Here is a 24,768-nt window from a genome sequence, read left to right on the forward strand (position 1 = left end):
CCCGCCTCGCGCAGTGCGCCCAGTCCCTTAGTGCCCGCCTCCTCGCCCTGCGCGTCCCGCCCCTCGCGCCTGCGCCCCGCCCCCAAGGGTGGTGTCTCTGTGCCCCGTCGGCTCCTCCTCTGCGATGCCTTCCTGGCTTCAGGTCCGCGCTCGGTGGTCTCTGCTCCGCGTCCCTTCGCTACCCTGAAGAGTCCTTGTGGTTCCCAGTTGACCGAACAGAGTGAATGCAGTTAGCGCCGCCGGCCGGCCCAGCTCGCCACCGGGGTCATTCCGGCTTTCTAAGGTTGCCCGGACCGCCGGTCCTCCAGTTGCTCCCTCCACCAGGTACGCTTGTTCCCCGCGGGTCGACTGTTCCGGCTGCTGGGGACGCAGCGGTTGCGGCCGAGCCCGGACTCAGATTGGGGCGGGGCGGGTTGGCTGCTGCAGGCTCTGTTCTCCGCGCCCCGAGTGCGGTTTTCCCGCGGTCATCGGGCCATCTGGAGGCAGGCCGCAGAGAGATTTCACGGGACAGAGCGGCCGGGGGGCGTCGAAGCGAGGGTTGGGCCAGGAAGCCCCCGGCCTAGAGCGCGTCCTGGGCGCCTTGTGCTTTTTGGTATTTACGTGCGCTACTCTATTGACCTCTTGTACCTACATCTGATTTCGTTTTACTGAGAAGTTTATTTCAACAGTAACTGGAAAAGAGATTTGAAATCTCAAGTCTAGGTTTTTGAGTCTGGACCTTCCACAAATCAGTTTGTAAAAATGTGGTTAAATTACTTACTCCTTTTGAATCTCAGTTTTTTACATCTCTTAAAATGGGATTTGTAGTAAGGATTCCATTGAGATGCTTTGAAAACTAAGTTAATTTCGTCTTGTGAGAAAACACTTCACACACACACACAAAAGGATTTTGGTATGTTTCTGCCTGTAAACTTCTTAAGGAGTAAAAGAGTTAAATCTTGTACTATGCATTCATTACCACCTGGCCATGATAATCACTCATTGTTTGGTGGTTGATTTTTAACTTGTTATGAAAAAGCTCGGGGAAGTTAGTGCCAGTACCGCTGTTCCACAAATAGGTACCTTAAAAAGCGTAGAAAAGGGGATATTGTAAGTACCTTTAGCTAAAATGGAGGACACAAAGAGATGATTCAGCTTTGCTAAGGGAAATAAGAGTTTTGCTGTGAATGGCCTTAGTTTGAAGGGTCTGGGGAGATACCAAAGGATCTATTTTTATTAGATCGTTGGTAACATTTGTTGTAGTTCAGGGGAGCTGTCTGGGACAGAATGGTGGGCGTGTGGAATAGAGGGAAGATAGTTTGAGAGACTTACACCCCAAGCACTGATTCTCAGTCATGGGGTGATGCCTATGAGGTTGTCAGAGCTTTAAAGGCTGAAGGAAGTATAGTTTGGACAAACATGAAGCATTATAATTTCTATTTGGGTAAAATCTGTTTTCAAAAAAGAAGCTACAGGAAGAGTGCGAGGTTTTTATGTTTATAAAAAGTTTTAAAAGATTGAGAAACACTGATATAGAATGCAGTTAAAGTCATGGGAGGAAATGGAAATTGCCCAGGAGAGCATGTGAAATAAGAGAAGTAGTGATGAGCAGAGGATGATGAAATAGTGAGAGAGTTGGAGAAAAGGCCACAGGGTTAGGAAGAAAACTTGGAATTAATCTTCAGATGTCACAAAATTATGAACATTGGCATCGTGCAGGCTTCACTGACTATATGGTTTTTGGGTAATTTTGATCCTAAATTTTAATATCTGAAAAGGGAGTAAAAAACACTTCTCAGATGTGAAAATTAATTGGAACGTTTTTGAAAGCCTAATTAGTACTGTGCCTGGCACAGAGTAAGAGCTAAGGAAGTAAGTGCTGTCATCCTGGTGAACTCTATATCAGCCTCTCCAACTTCACGGGTTCTGAAAAGTTAAGTCTTGAAAAATGGGCCTTTGATTCTGGTGTCTAAGATGTCCTTGGTGCATTAGTGAGAATTTCAGGAGATGGCTAAGGTAAATATACAGTACTAGATGAAAATGATGGGCTTGAAGTGGTGGTGGATTGAGTATACATTTTGCAAAAAATGTGTCAGTGTAGGAAATTATAGTGATAGGAAGGGAAGATAGGGTCTTTGGAAGGTTTGGGGATATGAAAGTCAAAGTTTTAGTCGCTCAGTCATGTCCAACTCTTTGTGACCCCCTGGACTGTACCTCTATTCATGGAATTCTCCAGGCAAGAATACTGGATTGGGTTGCCATTACTTCCTCCAGGGGATCTTCTATCTCATTGACAGAACCCAGGTCTCCTGCATTGTAGACAGATTTTTTACTATCTGAGCCATCTGGGAAGCTCTTAGGGGATATGGAAAAGATTTAAATATGTTTCTGTTGAAGAACACAAAAATAGGAAGGCCATTTTATGTTGCAGTGAAAGCTGAGGTACCTTTCTTATTTGCTATAATGAGGAAGGACAGTAACAGAGTAGCACCCAAGGCTTTGAGACACACCCTCGACTGCACTGCAGGTGATAATGTCAAGCTGTGAATAAGCAGAAAGTTTGTTTTGCTGCACAGTGTTAGAAATTTTCTGATCTGTAACCCAAAGACAATTAAAAAAAATTATTATTGGAGCTCAGATCTTTTGGTAGCCAGTGGAAGAAGGATGTAGTCATATATCTATGGCCTGTAAACATAGACACCTCTTTACCATCATGTATATAATCGGGGTTATTGGTAAAAGAATAAGGTTTATGTTAAAGTATTTCTTGAGATGTGCTTCAGGTGAAAGTTATGAATGCAAGAAGAGATACGTGGAGGCAACATTCCTTGTGGAAAGTTGATTAAAGAGTTCTGTTAAGCAAAGCTGGAGAACATGAGCAGAATCATGGTCTAATTAAATGAACATTTGGCAGTGAATCAAGAGAAAATGAGTTTCATTCAGTACTGACTCTGTTCCTAGGTAGTTTTATGACCTTAGGTAAATATTAACCTTGCCATACTATAATTTCCTCATCTGTAAATGAAAATAATATGTGTTCTGTCTAACCCACAACTTTTTGTAATTATCAAATGAGACCTTTGCTTTTCCAGACCACCTCATATATATACAAATATAAATTTTGTATTCTTGAATCTAGGTAAAGGGATTTATTCATTCTTCTGTAATACCACTATCCTTTATTTCTTTTCCTTAAGCCTCTCTACCTGGCTGATAATCGTTCCTCTTGCCTTTTCATAGTAAGCCTGACTTAGAATTAACCTTTTTCTCCTTCGGGCCTTCAGTAGTAGCCCAGTTTGATTTATTTGCCAACTATTGATATATTGTCTGCTGAAATGTGTTCTGTTGCTGTATTTATTACTTGAGAGTCTCGCTACCCTGGTGAATTGGAGGACCTAAGGTTCTTCTGAGGTTAAGTTCGTAGTTTTGCAAGCTAAGCGTATGAAAGAATAGAGTTGAGTCGTGGCTGTGGCACTAAAGTCCATGTCTCAGCTGACTGGGAAACCGAGGAAAATTCGGCATGTCACGTCCTTGAACACAACCTAAGTAAAGGGTCAAAAGTGAAATTTGAGAGTGGACCACCCTGGGACAATATACTCTAGAGGCTGCTCTGGCACCTGTAGGAGCTGTGAAGGATGATGAGTTGGTGCAGAGGTTGTGTTACATTCTGAACTAGATAGTAAAGTCCTTTAGGACATTATGGAATCCGTTTGGGGCTGTGGTTATAAAACAGTCTACCTTCCTAGTACACCGTTTTCTTCTGCACTGACTGAGCACCTGCGAGTGAAACTAGAATGAAACCCAAAGGGTGAATAGGAGTTTGTCAAGAGGGAGCGTAACACATTTCAGGAATTGCAAAAGCTCGTGTGCTGGGCAAGGTTAGTAATTTACGTGAGAGATAATTTGTGGCTTAGACTAGGGTGATGACGGTACAGCGAATGATATTTGAGGGTTAGAATCGTTAGGGCTGGATGATAGGTTGGATGAGGAGGAAGAGCAAGAATGACTCCCAGAGTATTGAAATGGTTGGTTTTACTTAGATGGGGAAGATGAGCAGGTTGTGGGGGATTTTTGAAAATTTCTTCTGCTTAATAAATCCGAGATTGTTTATGAAACAAGCCAGCGGTGGGTGCTCAGGTGGTTGCATTTGTGTGAGCTTTAAATCCTTTTTGTGGGTTATCTCAACTTTATCCACACCTTGGAAATGGGGCTTTTACTCCCATTTCGTAGATTGGGAAACTCACGCAAAGAAAAGTGAAAGGAAGTTGCTGAGAGTGAGGACATTGACTCAGGGCAAGTCTCTCCCTCGGCAAATGAATTCCCAGAATGGAATTGCTTCCATTTTGTCATTTTTACCATATGTTCACTCATTATATAACAGTTATTGTACTTCTACTGTGTGCCATTGACTGTGCTTAGTAGTGGCCCTTCTTAAATAGTCATAAATACTGCTCACTGACTGGGTGTCTTGCTGTGTCCCTCCATTTTCCTTACTTCATTCTCTTTACCCCAATTCCTTGTTTTTATACTAGTTTGCCTTGATTTTCTTTTCTTGCTCATTTCTATGTTTATAGTGTTGTTTTAGGCCCATGTATGATGACTTTACAGGTGTTCTAGACTAGCTCACAGGCTTGCTTTTCTATTTTATGCTGAGGTAAGCATGGTGATGGAGAAAGCAGTGGCACTCCACTCCAGTACTTTTGCCTGGAAAATCCCACGGACTGAGGAGCCTGGTGGGCTGAAGTCCATGGGGTCGCAAAGAGTTGGGCACGACTGAGCGACTTCAACTTTCACTTTTCACTTTCATGCATTGGAGAAGGAAATGGCAAGCCACTCCATTGTTCTTGCCTGGAGAATCCCAGGGACGGGGGAGGCTGGTGGGCTGCCGTCTATGGGGTCGCACAGAGTTGGACACGACTGAAGCGACTTAGCAGCAGCAGCAGCAGTGAGCTTGGTTTACTTTAAGACTCCCATAGAAATCTTGTCATGTAGATTTATAAAATTTCTAATACCTTTTTATAATACACATACAATAAAATGCACCCATTTTAAGCATACAGATTGATGAATTCTAACAAATATATATATCCATATGATTACCACCTCCCCCATCAAAATAAAGAACATTTCTGTCACCTCAAAAGGTTATTTCACTCCTTGTTCCAGTCTCCTTTCTCCTGCCATTGAAACCACTCTTCTTTCTTTCTTTCTTTTTACTTTTTAAATTATGAAAGTATGATAACACATTTACAGGAGACTTGGAAAATACAGAACGAAGTTACATACAGTTGCATTATATATTGCAGTTATTTTTTAAGTAGATAAATTGAGATTTTTAGTTGGAGTTTCAATATCAAACTCTCAAAAATTAACAGAATGAATATACAGAAAAGTAGAAGGATATAGTAGACCTGAAAAGCATCATGAACCAATTCAACATAATTAAGATTTATACAAATTTCACACAACAGGATACAAATTCTATTCAAGTTCCCATAGATTATAAACTAGGAGACACTGAGACATATCCAAGGACTTTATAAAACAAGTTGCAAAAATTTCATGATCTAAAGAGTATTAAAATCTTACAGAGTCTGTTCTTTTATCACTGTGGAATTATGTTAGGAATCAATAGCAAAAGATATTTGAAAGGTAACCACTGTTGTGATTTCTAATATCATAAATAAATTTCCCTATATTCCAGATTCATATAAATGAAATCCTATAATTTATATGCTTTGCATCTCAGATATTTTGCATAACATAACATTGTTTATGATTCATCCATGTTGCTGCATGTATCTATCAGTAGTTCCATTCCTTTTTATTGTTGAGCTGTTGTGAGAATATGCCACAGTTTATCCATCATCTGTAGATGGATATTTGAGTTATTTCTAATTTTGGTCTTTTATGATAATGCTGCTATGAACATTTGTATGTAGTTGTGGACTTTTTTTTTCATTTTTCTTGGAGTTGACTATAGAATTTTTTTGGCTGCACTGGGTCTTCATTGTGGGGTGCAGGCTAATCTTGTTGTAGAACATGGACTCTGGCGCACACAGGCTCTCTGGTTGCTGCTTGGAGTCAGTAATTTTGGTGTGCAGGCTTAGTTGCTCCATGGGAGAAACTACAGGCGTTTTTAATAACCATTCCCTCCAGCAATGTATGAGAGTTCTAGTTGTTAAACATCCTCCTCACTCACTGGGTGCAAACTAGAATCTCATGTCATTTTTTAAACACTTGAGATGAAATTCTGTACCATGAAATTCATTTAAATTATTTTGAAGTGACTTTCAGTGTATTCATGGGGTTGTGCAACCATCACCACTAGAATATATGCAGGACGGCAGAAAGAAATTAAACAGGCATTCCTGATCCACCTTCCCATCTCTCACCCGTGGCACCTACTAATCTGCTCTGTTTCTATGGATTTGCCCATTATGGACATTTCATGTAAGTGGAATCATAAAACAGGTGTTTTTTGTCCTGGCTTCTTTTGTCTGGCATAATATTTTCAGGGTTCATCCATGTGTCAGTACTTCTGTCTTTTTTAGTAACTGAATAAAAGAAAATTCCCTGATAGGGATAGACCACATTTTGTTTATCCATTCATCCATTTGTTTTGTTTAAACATTTGAGTTGTTTATTCTTTGGTTGTTGTGAATAATAACTCTCTGAACATTTGTGTACAAGTTTTTGTTTGACTCTGTTTTTCAGTTTGCATGTTAATATACCACCACGGTGTGATCACTCACCTAGAGCCAGACATCCTGGAATGCAAAGTCAAGTGGGCCTTAGGAAGCATCACTACAAACAAAGCCTGAACACTCGACTATTTCAAATCCTGAAAGATGATGCTGTGAAAGTGCTGTACTCAATATGCCAGCAAATTTGGAAAACTCAGCAGTGGCCACAGGACTGGAAAAGATCAGTTTTCATTCCAATTCCAAAGAAAGGCAATGCCAAAGAATGCTCAAACTACTGCACAATTGCACTCATCTCACACGCTGGTAAAGTAATGCTCAAAATTCTCCAAGGCAGGCTTCAACAGTATGTGAACCGAGAACTTCCAGATGTTCAAGCTGAATTTAGAAAAGGCAGAGGAACCAGAGATCAAATTGCCAACATTTGTTGGATCATTGAAAAAGCAAGAGAGTTCCAGCAAAACATCTACTTCTGCTTTATTGACTATGCAAAAGCCTTTGACTGTGTGGATCACAACAAACTGTGGAAAATTCTTCAAGAGATGGGAATACCAGACCACCTGAACTGCCTCCTGAGAAATCTGTATGCAGGTCAAGAAGCAACAGTTAGATTTGGACATGGAACAATAGACTGGTTCCAAATTGGGAAAGGCTGTATATTGTCATCCTGCTTATTTAACTTATATGCAGAGTACATCGTGTGACATGCCAGGCTGGATGAATCACAAGCTGAAATCAAGATTGCTGGGAGAAATATCAATAACCTCAGATATGCAGATGTCACCACCCTTATGACAGAAAGCGAAGAAGAGCTAAAGAGCTTCTTGTTGACGGTGAAAGAGGAGAGTGAAAAAGTTGGCTTAAAACTCAACACTCAGAAAACTAAGATCATGACATCCGGTCCCATTACTTCATGGCAAATAGATGGGGAAACAATGGAAAAAGTGACAGACTTTATCTTTTTGGGCTCCAGAATCACTGCAGATGGTGATTGCAGCCATGAAATTTAAATATGCTTGCTCCTTGAAAGAAAAGCTATGACCAACCTAGAGAGCATATTAAAAAGAAGAGACATTACTTTGCCAACAAAGGTCCGTCTAGTCAAGGCTATGGTTTTTCCAGTAGTCATGTATGGATCTCACATCCATACATGGACTATAGTTGGACTATAAAGAAAGCTGAGCGCCAAAGAACTGATGCTTTTGAAGTGTGGTGTTGGAGAAGACTCTTGAGAGTCCCTTGGACTGCAAAGAGATCCAACCAGTCCATCCTAAAGGAGATCAGTTCTGGGTGTTCATTGGGAGGACTGATGTTGAAGCGGAAACTCCAATACTTCAGCCACCTGATGGGAAAAGCTGACTCATTTGAAAAGACCCTGATGCTGGGAAAGACTGAAGGTGGAGAAGGGGATAACAGAGAATGAGATGGTTGGATGGCATTACTGACTCGATGGACATGAGTTTGAGTAAGCTCCGGGAGTTGGTGATGGACAGGGAGGCCTGGTGTGCTGAAGTCCATGGAGTTGCAAAGAGTCGGACACAACAGAGCAGCTGAAATGAACTAACTGAGAATTGTTGGGTTATCTAATAATGTTTAACATTTTCAGGAAGCTCCAAACTTTTCCACAGGGGCTGCATCATTGTACATTACTATGAACAGTGTATTATACAAGTTTGCCTATTTCTCCACATGCTCGTCTACACTTGTTATTTTCCTTTTTTTTTTTTTTTAAGATTAAGTTAATAGGCTTCCCACTGGGAGCGAAGTGGTGTCTGATTGTGGTTTTGATTTGCATTTCCCTAATGAAAGTGAATGGACCCAACTCCAGTACTCTTGCCTGGAAAATCCCATGGACGGAGGAGCCTGGTAGGCTACAGTCCTTGGTGTCCCTAAGAGTCGGGGACGACTGAGCGACTTCATTTCCCTTTTCACTTTAATGCATTGGAGAAGGAAATGGCAACCCACTCCAGTGTTCTTGCCTGGAGAATCCCAGGGACAGAGGAGTCTAGTGGGCTGCCGTCTATGGGGTCGCACAGAGTCGGACATGACTGAAGTGGCTTAGCAGTAGCAGTAGCAGCAATGAAAGTGAAAGAGGAGAGTGAAAAAGTTGGCTTAAAGCTCAACATTCAGAAAACTAAGACCATGGCATCTGGTCCCATCACTTGATGGGAAATAGATGGGGAAACAGTGGCAGACTTTATTTTTTTGAGTTCCAAAATCACTGCAGATGGTGATTGCAGCCATGAAATTAAAAAACACTTACTCCTTGGAAGGAAAGACCAACCTAGATAGCATATTGAAAAGCAGAGACATTACTTTGCCAACAAAGGTCCGTCTAGTCAATGCTATGGTTTTTCCATGTATGGATGTGAGAGTTGGACTGTGAAGAAAGCTGAGTGCCGTAGAATTGATGCTTTTGAAGTGTGGTGTTGGAGAAGACTCTTGAGAGTCCTTTGGACTGCAAGGAGATCCAACCAGTCCATTCTGAAGGAGATCAGCCCTGGGATTTCTTTGGAAGGACTGATGCTCAAGCTGAAACTCCAGTACTTTGGCCACCTCATGCGAAGAGTTGACTCACTGGAAAAGACTCTGATGCTGGGAGGGATTGGGGGCAGGAGGAGAAGGGGACTACAGAGGACGAGATGGCTGGATGGCGTCACCGACTTGATGGACATGAGTTTGGGTGAACTCCGGGAGTTGGTGATGGACAGGGAGGCCTGGCGTGCTGCGATTTATGGGGTCGCAAAGAGTTGGACACAACTGAGTGACTGAACTGAACTGAATTATTTGTGATATTGAGCATCTTTCATATCTTACTTGGCTGTTAGTATATCTTCTTTGAGTAAGTGGTCAGGTACTTTGCCCATTTTTTAATTGGGCTTTTCTCTTTTTGTTGTTGGATTGTAAGTGTTCTTAAAGATTTTCTATTGTAGACTCTTATCAGATAGATTTGCAGATATTTTCTCCAATCATGTGTCTTGTCTTTTTTACTTTTTGGATAGTGTCCTTTGATACACAACAGTTTTAAATTTTGATAAAATTCAATTTTATTTGCCCTTTGTGTTTTTCGTACTTTTGGTGTTATCTTTAGCAACCTGTTGCCAGATCCAAGGTCACTTAGCTTAGCTTTACTTCATCTTATCTTCTAAGAGTTTTATAGTTTTAGTTTAGGTCTTTGACTTCCCTGCTGGCTCATAAAGTAAAAGCGTCTGCCTACAATGGGGGAGACTTAGGTTCAATCCCTGGGTCAGGAAGATCTCCTGGAGCAGGAAATGGCACCCCACTCCAGTACTCTTGCCTGGAAAATCCCATGGACGGAGGAGCCTGGTAGGCTACAGTCCATGGGGTCGCTAAGAGTCGGACATGACTGGGCAACTACACTTTCACTTACACTTTAGGTCTTTGACCCATTTTAAGTCAATTTGTGTGTATAACATGAACAAAGAAAGGGTCAAACTTCATTCTTTGGCATGTGGAATCCATTTGTATCAACATGGATACATGTTGGTATCTTTGTTCTCAAGAAAGCCTGTTGACCATAGATGTATGGGGTGGTTTTAGGACTATGAATTCTATTCCATGATTCTTATGTTTATCCTTAAGCTAGCTAGTTCTACAGTTTTGATTACTGTAGCCTTTTAGTAAGTTTTGAAACTGGGAAGTCTCAAGTCCTCTAAATTTTTGTTTTTCTTTTTCAGGATTGTTTTAGTTATTCAAGATGTCTTGAAATTTCGTATGAGTTTTAGAATAAGCTTGTTCATTTCTACAAAAAGAGCAGTTGGAGTTTTGAGAGTGATGGCATTGAATTTGTATAGATTTGCAATCTTAACAGTATTGTGGATTTCTGTCCATGAACACTGGATGGTTCCAGTTTATTTAGGTCTTCTTGAGTTCATTCTGCAGTGTTCTGTAATTTTCATTGTATACACGTTTGAACTGTGCAGGCCCACTTATACATTTTTGGTCTTTACTTTCCATTAAATACGTACTACCAGCACTATGTGGACTTCCCTGGTAGCTCAGCAGTAAAGAATCCGCCTGCCAGTGCAGGAAACGCAGGTTCAATCCCTGAGTCAGGAAGATCCCTTGGAGAAGGAAATGGCAACCCACTCCATAGAGGTGCCTGGTGGCTTACATTTCATGGAGTTGCAGAGTCAGACATGACTTGACAACTAAACAAGACCACTGCATGGTCTGTGGTGGTTTGAATTTATGGAACCTCAGATGTAGGAGGCAGGAAGACCAACTGTAAAGTTATACTTGGGTACTTTTGTAACAGAGATTGTTTTGTTAAATTTATTTTCAGGTTGTCAATTGCTACATAGAATCTCAACTAATTATTATATATTGATCTTGTTTGCTGAATTAATTTATTAGCTCTGGTAGTTCTTTTTTGGTGTATTCTTTAGAATTTTCAAGATACAAAATCATGTCATCTGTGAATAGAGATTGTTTTACTTTGTTCTTTCAAATCTGGATGCCTCTATCTGTTTTTATTGCTTAATGTCCCTTGCTAGAACTTGCATAATTATGCAGTAAAGCAGACATTTTTGTCATTTTCCTGATGTTAGGGGGAATGTTTTCCGTTTTCCTCCATTAAGTCTGATGTTATATGTTGAGTTTTTCTTAGATGCCTTTTATCATGATGATGAAGTTCCTCAGTTTTTATTGTATTAACTGAGTTCATCATGTGGTTCTGTTGATCTAATTAATATGGTGAATTCTGTTGATTGATTTTCATAAGATGAACCACTTTTGCATGTTTGAGATAAATCCAACTTGATCATGGTGTAAATTATTTTAATATAGGGCTAGATTCAGTTTACTAGCATTTTGTGGGGAACTTTTGCATCTATATGAAACTTGCACAACTCAGATGAGACTTAAACCCATGGGCTGAGACTGTTACTCAGCCAAACTCAGTTTAGGACTTGAGCCCACAGACTGGGACTTGAACCCAAGTCTTTTTATTGAGATTGCACACCTGGTCTCAGGATTTAATGAAGCTCAGGTTCTTTATATTTTGTCGCAGAAAGACTTCAGTTCAGTTGAGTTGCTCAGTCATGTCCAACTCTTTGCAACCCCGTGGACTGCAGCATGCCAGGCCTCCCTGTCCATCACCAACTCCCAGAGTTTACTCAAGCTCATGTCCATCAGGTCAGTGATTCCATCCAACTATCTCATCCTCTGTCGTCCCTTTCTCCTCCTGCCCTCAATCTTTCCCAGCATCAGGGTCTTTTCAAATGAGTTAGTTCTTTGCATCTGGTGGTCAAAGTATTGGAATTTCAGCTTCAGCATCAGTCCTTCCAATGAATATTCAGGACTGATCTCCTTTAGGATGGACTGGTTTGATCTCCTTGCAGTCCAAGGGACTTTGAAGAATCTTTTCCAACACCACAGTTCAAAAACATCAATTCTTCGGCACTCAGCTCTCTTTTAGTCCATCTCTTACATCCATTCATAACGTCCATTCATAACTACTGGAAAAACCATAGCTTTGACTAGATGGACCTTTGTTGGCAAAGTAAAGTCCCTGCTTTTTAATATGCTATTTGTTGGTCGTAACTTTTCTTCCAAGGAGCAAGCGTCTTCTAATTTCATGGCTGCAGTCACCATCTGCAGTGATTTTGGAGCCCAAAAAGATAAAGTCTGTCACTTTTTCCATTGTTTCCTCATCTATTTGCCATAAAATGATGGGATCAGATGCCATTATCTTAGTTTTCTGAATGCTGAGTTTTAAGCCAACTTTTTCACTCTCCTCTTTCACTTTGTCAAGAGGCTCTTTAGTTCTTTGCTTTCTGCCAAAAGGGTGGTGACATCTGCATATCTGAGGTTATTGATATTTCTTCAGGCAATCTTGATTCCAGCTTGTGCTTCTTCCAGCCCAGTGTTTCTCATGATGTACTCTGCATATACGTTAAATAAGCAGGGTGACAATGTAGAGCCTTGGTGTACTCCTTTCACTATTTGGAACCAGTCTGTTGTTCCATGTCCAGTTCTAACTGTTGTTTTTTGACCTGCATACAGATTTCACAAGAGGCAGGTCAGGTGGTCTGGTATTCCCATCTCTTGAATTTTCCACAGTTTGTTGTGATCCACACAAAGACTTCAATGAGTGACAAAGCAATAGTTACGAAGTAGGATTTATTTAGAGATACACATTCTGTAGACAGAATGAGATCCCATGTCAAAAGGTGAGAGTGGCCAGAAATACACGGTGGCATTAATTTTTAATGGGCTGAGTAACTTCATAGGCTAATAAGTGGGAGGATTATTCCAACTGTTTCAGGGAATGGGGGCAGAATTCTAGGAATTTGGAGATTTCTAGGAATTGGACCACTGCCCACTTTTTATCCTTTTATGGTTTTCCTGGGAACTGTCATGGCGCCCATAAGTATATCATTTAGCATATCAATGTATTATGATGAGTGTGTGATAAGGTTCAAGGTCTACTGAAAGTGGAATCTTCTGCCATCTTGGTTCTGACCTGTTTATGTCATATCATTGATATGTCCTTCTTTAAGGGTTATGTCCTGCCTCCTTCCCTCCTGTTTTATATATATATATGAAATATTAGTATGTAGTTTTCAAGTGATACCTTTTTCTGGCTTTGATGTTAGAGTAATATTTGTTTTATAGAATGAGTTAGAAAGTGTTACCTTTCTTCAGTAACTTTTGGTACTTTGTGTGTTTCTAGGAATTTGTTTATTTCAAGTAATGTGTTGACAGATTTTTGTTCAGTTGCTAAGTCATGCTAAGTCATGTTTGACTCTTTGCAACTTCAAGAATTACGGCACATCAGGCTTCCGTGTCCTTCGCTAGCACCCGAAGTTTGCTCAGACTCGTGTCTTCTGAGTTGATGATGCCATCCAACCATTTCTCATTCTCTGTCACCCGCTTCTCCTGCCCTCAGTCTTTCCCAGCATCAGGGTCTTTTCCTTTGAATCGGCTCTTTGCATCAGGTGGCCAGACTATTGGAGCTTCAGCTTCAGCATCAGTCCCTCTCTAGTGAATATTCAGGGTTGATTTCCCTTAGAATTGAGTGGTTTGATCTCCTTGCTGTGCACCGGACTCTGAGGAGTCTTCTCCAGCACCATAATTTCAAAGCGTCAATTCTTTGGTGCTCAGCCTTCTTTATGGTCCAACTCTACTTGTTCATTTCCTGTAATAATTTTTATTCCTGTAAAGCTTCTGGTAATATCTCTACTTTCATGCCTGATTTTACCAATTCGAGTCTTCTTATTTTTCTTGGTCAGTTTAGCCAAAAGTTAATTTTGGTGATCTTTTTTAAAGAGGTCTTCCATAGTGGCTCAGACAGTAAAGAATCTGCCTGCAGTGCGGGAGACCTGGATTCAATTCCTGGGTCAGGAAGATCCCCTGGAGAAGGGAATGGCAACCCACTTCAGTATTCTTGCCTGAAAAGTTTCATGGACAGAGAGGACCCTGGTGGACTACAGTCCATGGAATCGCAAAGAGTTGGACATGATTGAGTGACTAACATTTCACTTTTTCTTTTTTAAAGAACCAATTTTTGGTTTCATTGATTTTTCCCAGTAGTTTTTCTACTCTATTTACATTCTAATCTGTAATATTCCTTTCCTCTTCTTGTTTTGGGTTTAGTTAACTTTTTTCTTGGGTTCCGTAAGGGAGAAGTTCAGGTTTGAATAAAGATTTGAGATCTTTGTTTTTTTAATGTAGACCTTTACAACTATAAATTTCCCTCCTCTTAGCACTCTTAGCACTGCATTTGTTGCATTCCTTAAGTGTTGGTACGTTGTGTTTTCATTTTAATTTCTCTCAAGGTATTTTGTAATTTACCTTGTAATGGATTCTTTGACCTGTTGGTTAATTAAGAGTGTATTGTTTCATTCAACAGCTTTAAATTTCCAAATTTCCTATTGTTATTGATTTCTGGTTTTTTCCTCCTGTGATCAGAGAAGATGCTTTGTATAATTTTTAGTCTTCTTAAACTTAATGGAACCTTATTTTGTACTGTAATATATCTGTCATGAAGAATATTCCATGTTCACTTGAAGAATGTATTTTGCTCTCGTTTGGTGGAGTATTCTATGTATGTCTGTTAGGTCTAGCTGGTTTGTAGTAGTTAATTTTCTATTTCCTTGTTAATCTTTTGTCTAGTTCTGTTTATCATTGAAAATGAAATATTGAAGCTTCCAACTATTGTTGTCTTCTGTCACTTTTTGCTTCATATAATTTGGGGCTCTGTTGTATATATGTTTATAGTTTTTTTAAAATCGTGGTACATTGACCTTTATATCATTCTTCTTTGATGTTGTAACTATTTTTGTTTTAAAGTTTTTGTCTGGTATTAGTATTGGCACTCTGGCTCTCCTTTGGTTACAGTTTTCATAAAATAAATTTTTACATTTTCATTCTTAACCCATTTACAAATGTATTTGGTTCTAAAATGAGTTTCTTGTAGACAGCATGTAGTTAAATCACTTTTTATATTGACTCTTCCAGTCTCTTAGAGAATTTAATCCATTTGTCTTTAATGAAATTATTCAAAATAGAAGTCTTACATTGCCACTTTGCTCTTTTTTTCTGTATGTCATACTTTTTTGTTTCACAATTCATTCACCACCTTCTTTTGTGTTAGATGTTCTGGTGTAGTGTTTTGATTGCATTCTCATTTTTTCTGTATATATTTTAGTTATGTTTTTAGTTTATTTCTTGAGGATTGCAATTCATATTTAATTTTTAAGTGTATTTCAGATTAATACCAGTTTGGTTTTAATGGTATGTAAAAACTTTTCTCCTATATAACTCCATTCCTCCAGCCCCCTTGTAAATGACATATCGTTACTGTTATATATTATGTATGTGATATATATAAGCACATATAATGTGCACTTAAATGTGTCAATTACAAATATGTAACATAAGTATAAATATATGATGTTTATACATAGTAAAGCATATATTGTATATAAGTAAATATGCAACATTAATGATATTGTGTATTGTAAATAACAATGTTTTGCATGACAGTGATTAACATAGTTATTCTTTTGTATAATTGTGTTTTAAGTCATTAGAGGGAAGAAAAAGAGGAATTACTAATTAAAGATCCATTAATGCAGACTTTGGGCTTCCCTGGTGGCTCAGAGGATAAAGCGCCTGCCTGCAATGCAGGAGACCCAGGTTGGGAAGATCACCTGGAGAAGGAAATGGCAGTCCACTCCAGTATTCTTGCCCGGAGAATCCCATGGAGAGAGGAGCCTGGCGGGCTACAATCCACGGGGTCGGAAAGAGTCGAACACAAGTGAGCGACTTCACACATCACACACAATGCAGACATTTATGTTTATGTTGCCTATACAATCCACGGGGTCGGAAAGAGTCGAACACAAGTGAGCGACTTCACACATCACACACAATGCAGACATTTATGTTTATGTTGCCTATACTTATGTTTTATTATTTTATTATCAGTTTATTTTTGTGTTTGAATCTAAAATAGGTCACTTATAGCTATGGTATAGTTTGATCTTTTTTTTTTAAATTCTGCCAGTCTTTGCCCTTTTCTTGAATTATTTAATCTGTTTTACATTTCAGTTCAGTTCAGTGACTCAGTCATGTCTGACCCTTTGCGACCCCATGAACCGCAGCATGCCAGGCCTCCCTGTCCATCACCAACTCCCCGAGTCCACCCAAACCCATGTCCATTGAGTCAGTGATGCCATCCAACCATCTCATCCTCTGTTCTCCCATTCTCCTCCTACCCTCAATCTTTCCTGGCATCAGGGTCTTTTCAAATGAGTCAGCTCTTCTCATCATGTGGCCAGAGGATTGGAGTTTCAGCTTCAACATCAGTCCTTCCAATGAACATCCAGGACTGATCTCCTTTAGGATGGACTGCTTGGATCTCCTTGCAGTCCAAGGGACTCTCAAGAGTCTTCTCCAACACCACAGTTCAAAAGGATCAGTTCTTCGGCGCTCAGCTTTCTTTATAGTCCAACTCACACATCCATACATGACTACTGGAAAAACCATAGCCTTGACTAGATGGACCTTTGTTGGCAAAGTAATGTCTCTGCTTTTTAATATGCTGTCTAGGTTGGTCATAACTTTCCTTCCAAGGAGTAAGCGTCTTTTAATTTCATGGCTGCAGTCACCATCTGCAGTGATTTTGGAGCCCAGAAAAATAAAGTCAGCCACTCTTTCTACTGTTTCCTCATCTATTTTCCACAAAGTGATGGGACCAGATGCCATGATCTTAGTTTTCTGTGTGTTGAGCTTTAAGCCAACTTTTTCACTCTCTTCTTTCACTTTTGTCAAGAGGCTCTTTAGTTCCTCTTCACTTTCTGCCATAAGGGTTGTGTCATCTGCATATCTGAGGTTATTGATATTTCTCCCAGCAGTCTTGATTCCAGCTTGCACTTCTTCCAGCCCAGCGTTTCTCATGATGTACTCTGCATATAAGTTAAATAAGCAGGGTGACAATATACAGCCTTGACGTACTCCTTTTCCTATTTGGAACCAGTCTGTTGTTCCATGTCCAGTTCTAACTGTTGCTTCCTGACCTGCATATGGGTTTCTCAAGAGGCAGGTCAGGTGGTCTGGTATTCCCGTCTCTTTTAGAATTTTCCACTGTTTATTGTGATCCACACAGTCAAAGGCTTTCGCATAGTCAATAAAGAAGAAATAAATGTTTTTCTGGAACTCTTTGCTTTTTCAATGATCCAGCGGATGTTGACAATTTGATCTCTGGTTCCTCTGCCTTTTCTAAAACCAGTGTGAACATCTGGAAGTTCACGGTTCATGTATTGCTGAGGCTTGGCTTGGAGAATTTTAAGCATCACTTTACTAGCGTGTGAGAGTGCAATTGTGCAGTAGTTTGAGCATTCTTTGGCACTGCATGACTTTGGGATTGGAATGAAAATGGACCATTTCCAGTCCTGTGGCCACTGCTGAGTTTTCCACATATTGAGTGGAAATGCTTTGCACTCAATATCCTTTGCTGGCATATTGAGTGCAGCACTTTCACAGCATCATCTTTCAGGATTTGAAATAGCTCAACTGGAATTCCATCATCTCCACTAGCTTTGTTTGTAGTGATGCTTTCTAAGGCCCAGTTGACTTCACATTCCAGGATGTCTGGCTCTAGGTGAGTGATCACACCATCGTGATTATCTTGGTCGTGAAGATCTTTTTTGTACAGTTCTTCTATGTATTCTGCCACCTCTTCTTAATATCTTCTGCTTCTGTTATGTCCCTACCATTTCTGTCCTTTATTGAGCCCATCTTTGCATGAAATATTCCCTTGGTATCTCTAATTTTATTGAAGAGATGTCTAGTCTTTCCCATTCTGTTGTTTTCCTCTACTTCTTTGCATTGATTGCTGGGGAAGGCTTTCTCATCTCTCTTTGCTATTCTTTGGAACTCTGCATTCAGATGTTTATATCTTTCCTTTTCTCCTTTGCTTTTTCCTTCCCTTCTTTTCACAGCTATTTGTACAGCCTCCTCAGACAGCCATTTTGCTTTTTTGCATTTCTTTTTCTTGGGGATGGTCTTGATCCCCGTCTCCTGTACAATGTCACGAACCTCATTCCATAATTCATCAAGCACTCTGTCTATCAGATCTAGTCCCTTAAATCTATTACCACTTCTACTGTATACTCATAAGGGATTTGATTTACGTCATACCTGAATGGTCTAGTGGTTTTCTCCACTTTCTCAATTTCAGTCTGAATTTGGCAATAAGGAGTTTATGATCTGAGCCACAGTCAGCTCCCGGTCTTGTTTTTGCTGACTGTATAGAACTTCTCTATCTTTGGCTGCAAAGAATATAATCAGCCTGATTTCGGTGTTGACCATCTGGTGATGTCCATGTGTAGAGTCTTCTCTTGTGTTGTTGAAAGAGGGTGTTTGCTATGACCAGTGCATTCTCTTGGCAGAATTCTATTAGTCTTTGCCCAGCTTCATTCGTACTCCAAGGCCAAATTTGCCTGTTACTCCAGGTGTTTCTTGACTTCCTACTTTTGCATTCCAGCCCCCTATAATGAAAAGGACATCTTTTTTGGGTGTTAGTTCTAGAAGGTCCTGTAGGTCTTCATTGAACTGTTCAACTTCAGCTTCTTCAGCATTACTGGTTGGGTCATAGACTTGGATTACTGTGATATTGAATGGTTTACCTTGGAAATGAACAGAGATCATTCTGTCGTTTTTGAGATTGCATCCAAGTACTGCATTTCGGACTCTTTTGTTGACTATGATGGCTACTCCATGTCTTCTAAGGGATTCCTGCCCACAGTAGTAGATATAATGGTCATCTGAGTTAAATTCACCCATCCAGGCCATTTGAGTTCGCTGATTCCTGGAATGTTGATCTTCACTGTTGCCATCTCCTGTTTGACCACTTCAGTTTGCCTTGATTGATGGACCTAACATTCCAGGTTCCTATGCAGTATTGCTCTTTACAGCATGAAACCTTGTTTCTATCACCAGTCCCATCCACAACTGGGTGTTGTTTTTGCTTCAGCTCTGTCTCTTCATTCTTTCTGGGGTTATTTCTCCACTGGTCTCCAGTAGCATATTGGGCACCTGCCCACCTGGGGAGTTCCTCTTTCAGTGCCCTATGTTTTTGCCTTTTCATTCTGTTCATGGGATTCTCAAGGCAAGAATACTGAAGATTTATATCTGTCATTTTGCTATTTGTTTTCTGTATGTCTTACATTTGTTGTTATACTCTTCCTTCATAACTGCCTCTTTCATTTTAAATAGATATTTTCTCATACACAGTTACTTGTCTCTGTTTCATCTATTATATTATTTTCTTAATGGCTGCCTGGGGAATTGTAATTAGTATTTTAATTTATAATAATCAGGTGAGTGTCTTTAATTTCAGTAGTATACGCCTCCACCCCCTAACGCCTTCGTGTGTGTTGTTGCTGTCATGCAAGTTATGTCATCATCAGAGATTTATTTTATTGCTTTATCCAGTTGTCTTTTTAAAAAATATTTTATTGAAGTATATTGACCTACAATGTTTCAGATGCACAGGTGATTCAGTTATACAAATACACATATATTATTTTTGAAATTATTTTCCATCATAAGTTATTACAAGATATTGACTCTAGTTCCCTGTGTTATGCAGTAAACCTTTGTTGGTTGTTTCATATCTATTTTTTAATTAGAAATCTAGCATTCTATTTATACTAAGTCAAACAGGTAGAATCAAAATGTCATAATTATTTTAGTTAGGCAGAAGTTCATAGGTTTTCTAAAATATATATATTATGCATATATATATATATGTATGCAAGAAGAGATGGAGAAATTGGAGAACATAAACTAAATGAAATGAGAGCACTGAATATGAAATAGAAAAAGGGAAACAAACTAGATAAAAGTAAAAGATCATCATATAGTTCAGTTGTTTTTAAGCATGACTGCTCATTAGAAACATATCTGGAACTCTGGAGGAAAAAAGGCAATACTCAGGTATTTGTATACAAATACATTTGTATTTTTCAAAAAATTTCAAGAAAATTCTTGAAATTTTAAAATTCTTGGATTTTAAAAAGGGATTACAAGTTTTTCTATTAGATCCTAGTTTTGGTGATATAGAGTTCTACTTTTCTGTTAACCAATCATGATACAATTAAGTGAGTAATAGTTACATAATCACAATAGTAAAAGATGTTTATCAGTTTTCACGATCAATAGCCAGACCAAAAAAAGATAATTGTAATTGCAAGCCATCATGGGAACATGATTAACTTAATATAAAATAATTGCATACAGTTTGTGGGGGTCAAGCAGAGTGATAGGACAAGTGGAAGTGCATACATGCACATGTTTTCATCCACCCAGTCTGTGTCTTTTGGTTGGTGCATTTATTAATCCTCTTACATTGAAGGTAATTATCAGTATGTATGACCCGATTACATTTTCTTAATTTGGGGGGGTTTATTTTCTGTAGGTCTTTTTCTTCTCTTGTGTTTCCTGTGTAGAGAAGTTCCTTTAGCGTTTGTTGTAAAGCTGGTTTGGTGTGCTAAATTCTTGTAACTTTTGCTTGTCTGGAAATCTTTTGATTTCTCCATCAAATCTGAAGGAGAGTCTTGCTGGGTAGAGTATTCTTGGTTGTAGGTTCTTCCCTTTCATCACTTTAAATATATTATGCCATTCCCTTCTGGCTTGTAGAGTTTCTGTTGAGAAATCAGCTGATAGCCTGATAGGAGTTTCCTTGTATGTTATTTGTCACTTTTCTCTTGTTGCTTTTAATATTTTATCTGTTTTTAATTTTTGTCAGTTTGATTACTATGTGTCTCAGTGTGCTCTTCCTTGGGTTTATCCTGCCTGGGACTCTCTGTGCTTCCTGGACTTGGTTGACTATTTCCTTTCCCATGTTTGGGAAGTTTTCAGCTATTATCTCTTCAAATATTTTCTCAGGTCCTTTCTCTCTTCTTCTGGGACCCCTGTAATGCTAATGTTGGTGCGTTTAATGTTGTCCGAGAAGTCTCTTAGGCTGTTTTCATTTCTTTTCATTCTTTTTTCTATATTCTGTTCTGTGGCAGTGATTTCTACCATTCTGTCCTTCAGGTCATTTATCCGTTCTTCTGCCTCAGTTATTCTGCTATTGATTCCTTCTAGTGTATTTACCTGGAACTGTTGGTCAAAGAATTGGAGAAGGAAATGGCAGCCCACTCCAGTGTTCTTGCGTGGAGAATCCCAGGGATGGGGAAGCCTGGTGGGCTGCCATCTATGGGTCGGACACGACTGAAGCAACTTAGCAGTAGCAGCAGTGTATTATTTATTTCTGTTTGTTTGTTCTTTAGTTCTTGTAGGTCTTTGGTAAACATTTCTTGTATATTTTCATTCTTTGCCTCTATTCTTTTTCCAAGATCCTGGATCATCTTCACTATCATTCTGAATTCTTTTTCTAAAGAATAGGTTGCCTATCTCCACTTTATTTAGTTGTTTTTCTGGGATTTTGTCTTGTCTCTTCATCTGGGACATAACTTTCTGCTTTTTCTTTGTGATTAACTTTCTGTAGTATGGTTTTTGTTTTAGCCACCTTGAGACTCTGGTTCTAAGTTCTTCTTTTGTCTGCCCTCTGATGGATGAGGCTAAGAGGCTTGTAAGGTTCTTGATGGGAGGGACTGGTGATGGGGAAAACTAGGTATTGCTCTAGGGGCAGAGTCTCAGTAAAGCTTTAATCCAGTTATCTGCTGATGGGCGAGGTTGCCCTCCCTGGTAGCTCTTTGGCCTGAGGTGACCCACCAGGGGTCTGGGAGCTCTATGGTAGGATTAATGGTGAACTCCAAGAGGGTTTATGCTAAGGGGGACCTTCCAGTGACCTTGCCCCTGTGGTGAACCCCTGCCAGCCCTCACAGGAGCCCCTCCAACACTAGCAGGTAGTTCTGGTTGAGTCTCCTGTGGTGTCACTGCTCCTCCTTTCTGTGTCTTGATGCACACAAAATTTTGTTTGTGCCCTCCAAGACTGGAGTCTCTGGTTCCCTCAGTCCTCTGGAAGGCCTGTGATCAAATCCCGCTGGCCCTCAAGGCCAGGTTCCCTGGGGATTCTCAGTCCCTTTGCTGGATCCCCAGGCTGGGATTCAGAACCTTCGTAATAGTGGGAGAACTTCTTTGGTGTTATTATTCTCCAGTTTGTGGGTCACCCACCTGGCAGGTATGGGATTTGATTTTATTGTGATTGCGTCCCTCCTACTGTCTTGCTGCAGCTTCTTCTTTGTCTTTGGACGTGGGGTATCTTTTTTTGGTGGGTTCCAATATCCTCCTGTCGATTGTTGTTCAACAGGTAATTGCAATTTTGGTGCTCTTGCCGGAGGAGATAAGCACACATCCTTCTACTCTGCCATCTTGAGCTGGAAGACCCCTTGTCTTTTATATTTATCTATGTTGTTACTTTTGCCAGTGCTTTTTGCTTCATCATATGAATTCTAGTTACTATGTAGAGGTGTGTTTCATTTTAACCTGAAAGGTATGCCCCCTAGTATTTCTTGTAGGACAAGATCACTAGAGACAAAATCTATCAGATTTTGTTTATCTGGGAATGTATACTGCCTTCTGGCCTCCAGGTTTTAGATGTGAAATCAGCTTGTAATCATTGAAGGTCCTTTTAATGTAATGAATTGCTCCTCTCCCTGTTTTCAGGATTCTCTTTGTGGTTGGCTTTTGGCAGTTTAATTACAGTGTTTTTAGTGTGGCTCTCCTTGAGCTTATCCTACCAGGAGTTTGTTGAGACTCTGGAATGTGTAGTTTCTTTTTCTCCTTCTCTTCTTCCTCCATTGCCTCCTCTCCCACCCTTCTGTTAATCAAAGTTTGGAGGCTTTTGGCTTCTGTTCTTTTTGTTCCTTTCTGTCTTCTGGGACTCTCATCATGTGTAGGTTAGTATGCTTGATAAAGTCACGTAGGTCTCTTAGATTCTGTTCATTTTTTTTCATTATTTTTCTCTTTGTTCTTCAGATTGAGTGATCTCAATTGATCTTCAGGTTTACTGATTCTTTTGTCTGTTCTATAATATATGCTGTTGAACCTCTTGTGAATGATTCATTTCTGTTTTTGGTTGAATTGTTTCTTTCTGCCTTTTTTGGTTCTAATTTGCGCTTCTTTTTCTGGTTTCTTAAAGCAAGTGCTTAGATCCTTGTTTTTTAGATTTTTTTTTAATAGAAGCATATAATGTCATAAATTTCTTTGTAAGCACTGCTTTAGATGCATTTCACAATTTATGGCAACTCTTGCCATTTTACTTCGATATAGGTTTTGGGAAGTATTTTATCAAATCCACAATTTTTTAAAAATTGAGAATTTTTGTTAGGATTCCTGTAAATTTAGAACCAATTTGGAAGGTTTGATATAGCATTTATTATTTCAGCCCATAAAGTGGTATTTTTTTCTATTAAGACCTTTAATTTTGTTTTAATTTTATTTTTTAAATTGAAATATAGTTGATTTACAGTGTTTTGCCAATCTCTGCTCTAAAGGAAAGTGATTCTCTTATGTACATATAGAAATGTTTTAAAATATTCTTTTCCATTATGGTTTATGGCAGGATGTTGAATATAACTCCCTGTGCTATATAGTAGGACCCTGCTGTTCATGTGTCCTATATATATAGTGTACGTCTGTTAATCCCAGATTCCCAGTACTTGCCCCACCTTGGCAACCACAAGTCTGTTCTCTGTGTCTCTGAGTTCATTTCTGTTTTCTAGATAGGTCCATTTGTGCCATATTTTAGATTCCACATATAAGTTACATCATATAAGTTACATTTGTTTTTCTGACTTACTTCACTTAGTAATGATCATCTCTGGGTCCATGCATGTTATTGCAAATGGCATTATTTCATTCTTTTTAACGGCTGAAGAGTATTCCATTGTATATATGTACCACATCATCTTTATCCATTCATCTGATGATGGACATTTAGGTTGCTTCCATGTTTTGACTATTGTGAGTAGTGCTGCTGTGAACATAAGGGTGCATGTATCTTTTTGAATTATAAAAGCTTGTATTTTTCTTTTTAAAGTGTTTTGTTTTATTATTATTGGAGTGTAATTGACATACAGTGTTGTGTTAGCATCTCTGTACAATGAAGTGAATCAGCTGTGTGTACACATACATCCCCTCCCTCCTGGCCCTGCCTTCCAGCCTCCCGTTTTACCCATCTAGGTGATCACGGAGCACCAAGCTGAGTTTTCTGTGCCATTCAGCAGGTTCCCACTAGCTATCTGTTTTATACATGGTAGGAGAATCCCAGGGACGGCGGAGCCTGGTGGGCTGCTGTCTATGGGGTCCCACAGAGTCGGACACGACTGAAGTGACTTAGCAGCAGCAGCAGTATATACATGTCAGGCCTGATCTCCCAGTTTGTCCCATCCTCCCCTTCTCCCCATGTGCTCATGTCTGTTCTCATGTCTGCATCTCTATTCCTGCCCTGCAAATAGGTTCATCTGTATCATTCTTTTTTAGATATCACATGTGCATGCATGCTAAGTTGCTTCAGTCATGTCTGACTCTTTGTGACCCTATGGACTGTAGCCTCCCTGGCTCCTCTATCCATGGGATTCTCCAGTCAAAAATATTGGAGTGG

The 24,768-nt window shown here is 39.6% G+C and overlaps 1 protein-coding gene across 2 annotated transcripts in view; it reads left to right on the forward strand.

The window, feature by feature from the left end:
• The first annotated feature begins 104 nt into the window (after window positions 1-104).
• SLC25A40 (solute carrier family 25 member 40) overlaps window positions 105-24,768 on the forward strand; it is a 75,448-nt gene continuing 50,784 nt past the window's right edge. Inside the window, exon 1 of one of the 2 annotated variants that reach the window (XM_055590026.1) lies at window positions 105-324. The gene's annotated coding sequence lies outside the window, so the exon portion shown is untranslated. The remainder of the gene's footprint in view (window positions 325-24,768) is intronic. The other variant, XM_055590025.1, reaches the window with a different exon arrangement.

Source organism: Bubalus kerabau, chromosome 8 (genome assembly GCF_029407905.1).
Source record: "Bubalus kerabau isolate K-KA32 ecotype Philippines breed swamp buffalo chromosome 8, PCC_UOA_SB_1v2, whole genome shotgun sequence".
NCBI classification, from domain to species: domain Eukaryota; kingdom Metazoa; phylum Chordata; class Mammalia; order Artiodactyla; family Bovidae; genus Bubalus; species Bubalus kerabau.